This window comes from Oncorhynchus gorbuscha, linkage group LG09 (genome assembly GCF_021184085.1).
Source record: "Oncorhynchus gorbuscha isolate QuinsamMale2020 ecotype Even-year linkage group LG09, OgorEven_v1.0, whole genome shotgun sequence".
Classification (NCBI taxonomy): Eukaryota; Metazoa; Chordata; class Actinopteri; order Salmoniformes; family Salmonidae; genus Oncorhynchus; species Oncorhynchus gorbuscha.
Window position 1 is genome coordinate 89,097,998 of NC_060181.1, and position 7,378 is coordinate 89,105,375.

Sequence of the window (7,378 nt, forward strand, 5' to 3'; positions counted from 1 at the left end):
TGTTTTCACTAGCTAGGGTTCCATTCACTAGCTAGGGTTCCATCCAATCACACTGTTCCATCCAATGACACTGTTTTCACTAGCTAGGGTTCCATCCATTCACACTGTTTTCACTAGCTAGGGTTCCATCCATTCACACTGTTGTCACTAGCTAGGGTTCCATCCATTCACACTGTTTTTCATCTTCACACTGCTTTCAGGGTTCCATCCATTCACACTGTTTTCACTAGCTAGGGTTCCATCCATTCACACTGTTTTCACTAGCTAGGGTTCCATCCAATCACACTGTTGTCACTAGCTAGGGTTCCATCCATTCACACTGTTTTCACTAGCTAGGGTTCCATCCATTCACACTGTTGTCACTAGCTAGGGTTCCATCCAATCACACTGTTGTCACTAGCTAGGGTTCCATCCAATCACACTGTTTTCACTAGCTAGCGTTCCATCCATTCACACTGTTTTCACTAGCTAGGGTTCCATCAATTCAGACTGTTGTCACTAGCTAGGGTTCCATCCATTCACACTGTTGTCACTAGCTAGGGTTCCATCCATTCACACTGTTTTCACTAGCTAGGGTTCCATCCATTCACACTGTTTTCACTAGCTAGGGTTCCATCCAATCACACTGTTGTCACTAGCTAGGGTTCCATCCATTCACACTGTTTTCACTAGCTAGGGTTCCATCCATTCACACTGTTGTCACTAGCTAGGGTTCCATCCAATCACACTGTTGTCACTAGCTAGGGTTCCATCCAATCACACTGTTTTCACTAGCTAGGGTTCCATCCAATCACACTGTTTTCACTAGCTAGGGTTCCATCCATTCACACTGTTTTCACTAGCTAGGGTTCCATCCAATCACACTGTTTTCACTAGCTAGGGTTCCATCCACTCACACTGTTTTCACTAGCTAGGGTTCCATCCATTCACACTGTTTTCACTAGCTAGGGGTTCCATCCATTCACACTGTTGTCACTAGCTAGGGTTCCATCCATTCACACTGTTTTCACTAGCTAGGGTTCCATTCATTCACACTGTTGTCACTAGCTAGGGTTCCATCGATTCACACTGTTTTCACTAGCTAGGGTTCCATCCAATGACACTGTTTTCACTAGCTAGGGTTCCATCCAATCACACTGTTATCACTAGCTAGGGTTCCATCCATTCACACTGTTTTCACTAGCTAGGGTTCCATCCAATCACACTGTTGTCACTAGCTAGGGTTCCATCCATTCACACTGTTTTCACTAGCTAGGGTTCCATCCATTCACACTGTTTTCACTAGCTAGGGTTCCATCCATTCACACTGTTTTCACTAGCTAGGGTTCCATCCAATCACACTGTTGTCACTAGCTAGGGTTCCATCCATTCACACTGTTTTCACTAGCTAGGGTTCCATCCATTCACACTGTTGTCACTAGCTAGGGTTCCATCCAATCACACTGTTGTCACTAGCTAGGGTTCCATCCAATCACACTGTTTTCACTAGCTAGCGTTCCATCCATTCACACTGTTTTCACTAGCTAGGGTTCCATCCATTCACACTGTTGTCACTAGCTAGGGTTCCATCCATTCACACTGTTGTCACTAGCTAGGGTTCCATCCATTCACACTGTTTTCACTAGCTAGGGTTCCATCCATTCACACTGTTTTCACTAGCTAGGGTTCCATCCAATCACACTGTTGTCACTAGCTAGGGTTCCATCCATTCACACTGTTTTCACTAGCTAGGGTTCCATCCATTCACACTGTTGTCACTAGCTAGGGTTCCATCCAATCACACTGTTGTCACTAGCTAGGGTTCCATCCAATCACACTGTTTTCACTAGCTAGGGTTCCATCCAATCACACTGTTTTCACTAGCTAGGGTTCCATCCATTCACACTGTTTTCACTAGCTAGGGTTCCATCCAATCACACTGTTTTCACTAGCTAGGGTTCCATCCAATCACACTGTTTTCACTAGCTAGGGTTCTATCCAATCACACTGTTATCACTAGCTAGGGTTCCATCCATTCACACTGTTTTCACTAGCTAGGGTTCCATCCAATCACACTGTTGCCACTAGCTAGGGTTCCATCCATTCACACTGTTGTCACTAGCTAGGGTTCCATCCATTCACACTGTTTTCACTGGTTAGGGTTCCATCCATTCACACTGTTTTCACTAGCTAGGGTTCCATCCATTCACACTGTTTTCACTAGCTAGGGTTCCATCCATTCACACTGTTTTCACTAGCTAGGGTTCCATCCAATCACACTGTTGTCACTAGCTAGGGTTCCATCCATTCACACTGTTGTCACTAGCTAGGGTTCCATCCAATCACACTGTTTTCACTAGCTAGGGTTCCATCCAATCACACTGTTGTCACTAGCTCCATTCACACTGTTTTCAGCTAGGGTTCCATCCATTCACACTGTTTTCACTAGCTAGGGTTCCATCCATTCACACTGTTTTCACTAGCTAGGGTTCCATCCATTCACACTGTTGTCACTAGCTAGGGTTCCATCCAATCACACTGTTTTCACTAGCTAGGGTTCCATCCATTCACACTGTTTTCACTAGCTAGGGTTCCATCCATTCACACTGTTTTCACTAGCTAGGGTTCCATCCATTCACACTGTTGTCACTAGCTAGGGTTCCATCCATTCACACTGTTGTCACTAGCTAGGGTTCCATCCATTCACACTGTTTTCCATTCACACTGCTTTCACTAGGGTTCCATCCATTCACACTGTTTTCACTAGCTAGGGTTCCATCCAATCACACTGTTATCACTAGCTAGGGTTCCATCCATTCACACTGTTTTCACTAGCTAGGGTTCCATCCAATCACACTGTTGTCACTAGCTAGGGTTCCATCCATTCACACTGTTTTCACTAGCTAGGGTTCCATCCATTCACACTGTTTTCACTAGCTAGGGTTCAATCCATTCACACTGTTGTCACTAGCTAGGGTTCCATCCAATCACACTGTTGTCACTAGCTAGGGTTCCATCCAATCACACTGTTTTCACTAGCTAGCATTCCATCCATTCACACTGTTTTCACTAGCTAGGGTTCCATCCATTCACACTGTTGTCACTAGCTAGGGTTCCATCCATTCACACTGTTGTCACTAGCTAGGGTTCCATCCATTCACACTGTTTTCACTAGCTAGGGTTCCATCCAATCACACTGTTGTCACTAGCTAGGGTTCCATCCATTCACACTGTTTTCACTAGCTAGGGTTCCATTCATTCACACTGTTGTCACTAGCTAGGGTTCCATCGAATTCACACTGTTTTCACTAGCTAGGGTTCCATCCAATGACACTGTTTTCACTAGCTAGGGTTCCATCCAATCACACTGTTATCACTAGCTAGGGTTCCATCCATTCTCACTGTTTTCACTAGCTAGGGTTCCATCCAATCACACTGTTGTCACTAGCTAGGGTTCCATCCATTCACACTGTTTTCACTAGCTAGCGTTCCATCCATTCACACTGTTTTCACTAGCTAGGGTTCCATCCATTCACACTGTTGTCACTAGCTAGGGTTCCATCCATTCACACTGTTGTCACTAGCTAGGGTTCCATCCATTCACACTGTTTTCACTAGCTAGGGTTCCATCCAATCACACTGTTGTCACTAGCTAGGGTTCCATCCATTCACACTGTTTTCACTAGCTAGGGTTCCATTCATTCACACTGTTGTCACTAGCTAGGGTTCCATCCATTCACACTGTTTTCACTAGCTAGGGTTCCATCCAATGACACTGTTTTCACTAGCTAGGGTTCCATCCAATCACACTGTTATCACTAGCTAGGGTTCCATCCATTCACACTGTTTTCACTAGCTAGGGTTCCATCCAATCACACTGTTGTCACTAGCTAGGGTTCCATCCATTCACACTGTTTTCACTAGCTAGGGTTCCATCCATTCACACTGTTTTCACTAGCTAGGGTTCCATCCATTCACACTGTTTTCACTAGCTAGGGTTCCATCCAATCACACTGTTGTCACTAGCTAGGGTTCCATCCATTCACACTGTTTTCACTAGCTAGGGTTCCATCCATTCACACTGTTGTCACTAGCTAGGGTTCCATCCAATCACACTGTTGTCACTAGCTAGGGTTCCATCCAATCACACTGTTTTCACTAGCTAGCGTTCCATCCATTCACACTGTTTTCACTAGCTAGGGTTCCATCCATTCACACTGTTGTCACTAGCTAGGGTTCCATCCATTCACACTGTTGTCACTAGCTAGGGTTCCATCCATTCACACTGTTTTCACTAGCTAGGGTTCCATCCATTCACACTGTTTTCACTAGCTAGGGTTCCATCCATTCACACTGTTTTCACTAGCTAGGGTTCCATCCATTCACACTGTTGTCACTAGCTAGGGTTCCATCCATTCACTCTGTTTTCACTAGCTAGGGTTCCATCCATTCACACTGTTGTCACTAGCTAGGGTTCCATCCAATCACACTGTTGTCACTAGCTAGGGTTCCATCCATTCACACTGTTTTCACTAGCTAGGGTTCCATCCATTCACACTGTTATCACTAGCTAGGGTTCCATCCATTCACACTGTTTTCACTAGCTAGGGTTCCATCCAATCACACTGTTGTCACTAGCTAGGGTTCCATCCAATCACACTGTTTTCACTCGCTAGGGTTCCATCCATTCACACTGTTGTCACTAGCTAGGGTTCCATCCATTCACACTGTTGTCACTAGCTAGGGTTCTATCCAATCACACTGTTGTCACTAGCTAGGGTTCCATCCAATCACACTGTTGTCACTAGCTAGGGTTCCATCCAATCACACTGTTTTCACTAGCTAGGGTTCCATCCATTCACACTGTTTTCACTAGCTAGGGTTCCATCCAATCACACTGTTTTCACTAGCTAGGGTTCCATCCAATCACACTGTTTTCACTAGCTAGGGTTCCATCCAATCACACTGTTATCACTAGCTAGGGTTCCATCCATTCACACTGTTTTCACTAGCTAGGGTTCCATCCAATCACACTGTTGTCACTAGCTAGGGTTCCATCCAATCACACTGTTGTCACTAGTTAGGGTTCCATCCATTAACATTGTTTTCACTAGCTAGGGTTCCATCCATTCACACTGTTGTCACTAGCTAGGGTTCCATCCAATCACACTGTTGTCACTAGCTAGGGTTCCATCCATTCACACTGTTGTCACTAGCTAGGGTTCCATCCATTCACACTGTTTTCGCTAGCTAGGGTTCCATCCAACGACACTGTTTTCACTAGCTAGGGTTCCATCCATTCAGACTGTTGTCACTAGCTAGGGTTCCATCCATTCACACTGTTTTCACTAGCTAGGGTTCCATCCATTCACACTGTTTTCACTAGCTAGGGTTCCATCCATTCACACTGTTTTCACTAGCTAGGGTTCCATCCATTCACACTGTTTTCACTAGCTAGGGTTCCATCCATTCACACTGTTTTCACTAGCTAGGGTTCCATCCAATCACACTGTTGTCACTAGCTAGGGTTCCATCCATTCACACTGTTTTCACTAGCTAGGGTTCCATCCATTCACACTGTTGTCACTAGCTAGGGTTCCATCCAATCACACTGTTGTCACTAGCTAGGGTTCCATCCAATCACACTGATTTCACTAGCTAGCGTTCCATCCATTCACACTGTTTTCACTAGCTAGGGTTCCATCCATTCACACTGTTGTCACTAGCTAGGGTTCCATCCATTCACACTGTTTTCACTAGCTAGGGTTCCATCCATTCACACTGTTGTCACTAGCTAGGGTTCCATCCAGTCACACTGTTTTCACTAGCTAGGGTTCCATCCATTCACACTGTTGTCACTAGCTAGGGTTCCATCCATTCACACTGTTTTCACTAGCTAGGGTTCCATCCATTCACACTGTTGTCACTAGCTAGGGTTCCATCCATTCACACTGTTTTCACTAGCTAGGGTTCCATCCATTCACACTGTTTTCACTAGCTAGGGTTCCATCCATTCACACTGTTTTCACTAGCTAGGGTTCCATCCATTCACACTGTTTTCACTAGCTAGGGTTCCATCCATTCACACTGTTTTCACTAGCTAGGGTTCCATCCAATCACACTGTTGTCACTAGCTAGGGTTCCATCCATTCACACTGTTTTCACTAGCTAGGGTTCCATCCATTCACACTGTTGTCACTAGCTAGGGTTCCATCCAATCACACTGTTGTCACTAGCTAGGGTTCCATCCAATCACACTGATTTCACTAGCTAGCGTTCCATCCATTCACACTGTTTTCACTAGCTAGGGTTCCATCCATTCACACTGTTGTCACTAGCTAGGGTTCCATCCATTCACACTGTTTTCACTAGCTAGGGTTCCATCCATTCACACTGTTGTCACTAGCTAGGGTTCCATCCATTCACACTGTTTTCACTAGCTAGGGTTCCATCCATTCACACTGTTGTCACTAGCTAGGGTTCCATCCATTCACACTGTTTTCACTAGCTAGGGTTCCATCCATTCACACTGTTGTCACTAGCTAGGGTTCCATCCAATCACACTGTTGTCACTAGCTAGGGTTCCATCCATTCACACTGTTGTCACTAGCTAGGGTTCCATCCATTCACACTGTTGTCACTAGCTAGGGTTCCATCCAATCACACTGTTGTCACTAGCTAGGGTTCCATCCATTCACACTGTTGTCACTAGCTAGGGTTCCATCCATTCACACTGTTTTCACTAGCTAGGGTTCCATCCATTCACACTGTTGTCACTAGCTAGGGTTCCATCCATTCACACTGTTGTCACTAGCTAGGGTTCCATCCATTCACACTGTTTTCACTAGCTAGGGTTCCATCCATTCACACTGTTGTCACTAGCTAGGGTTCCATCCAATCACACTGTTGTCACTAGCTAGGGTTCCATCCATTCACACTGTTGTCACTAGCTAGGGTTCCATCCATTCACACTGTTTTCACTAGCTAGGGTTCCATCCAATGACACTGTTTTCACTAGCTAGGGTTCCATCCAATCACACTGTTATCACTAGCTAGGGTTCCATCCATTCACACTGTTTTCACTAGCTAGGGTTCCATCCAATCACACTGTTGTCACTAGCTAGGGTTCCATCCAATCACACTGTTGTCACTAGTTAGGGTTCCATCCATTAACATTGTTTTCACTAGCTAGGGTTCCATCCATTCACACTGTTGTCACTAGCTAGGGTTCCATCCAATCACACTGTTGTCACTAGCTAGGGTTCCATCCATTCACACTGTTGTCACTAGCTAGGTTTCCATCCATTCACACTGTTTTCGTTAGCTAGGGTTCCATCCAATGACACTGTTTTCACTAGCTAGGGTTCCATCCATTCACACTGTTTTCACTAGCTAGGGT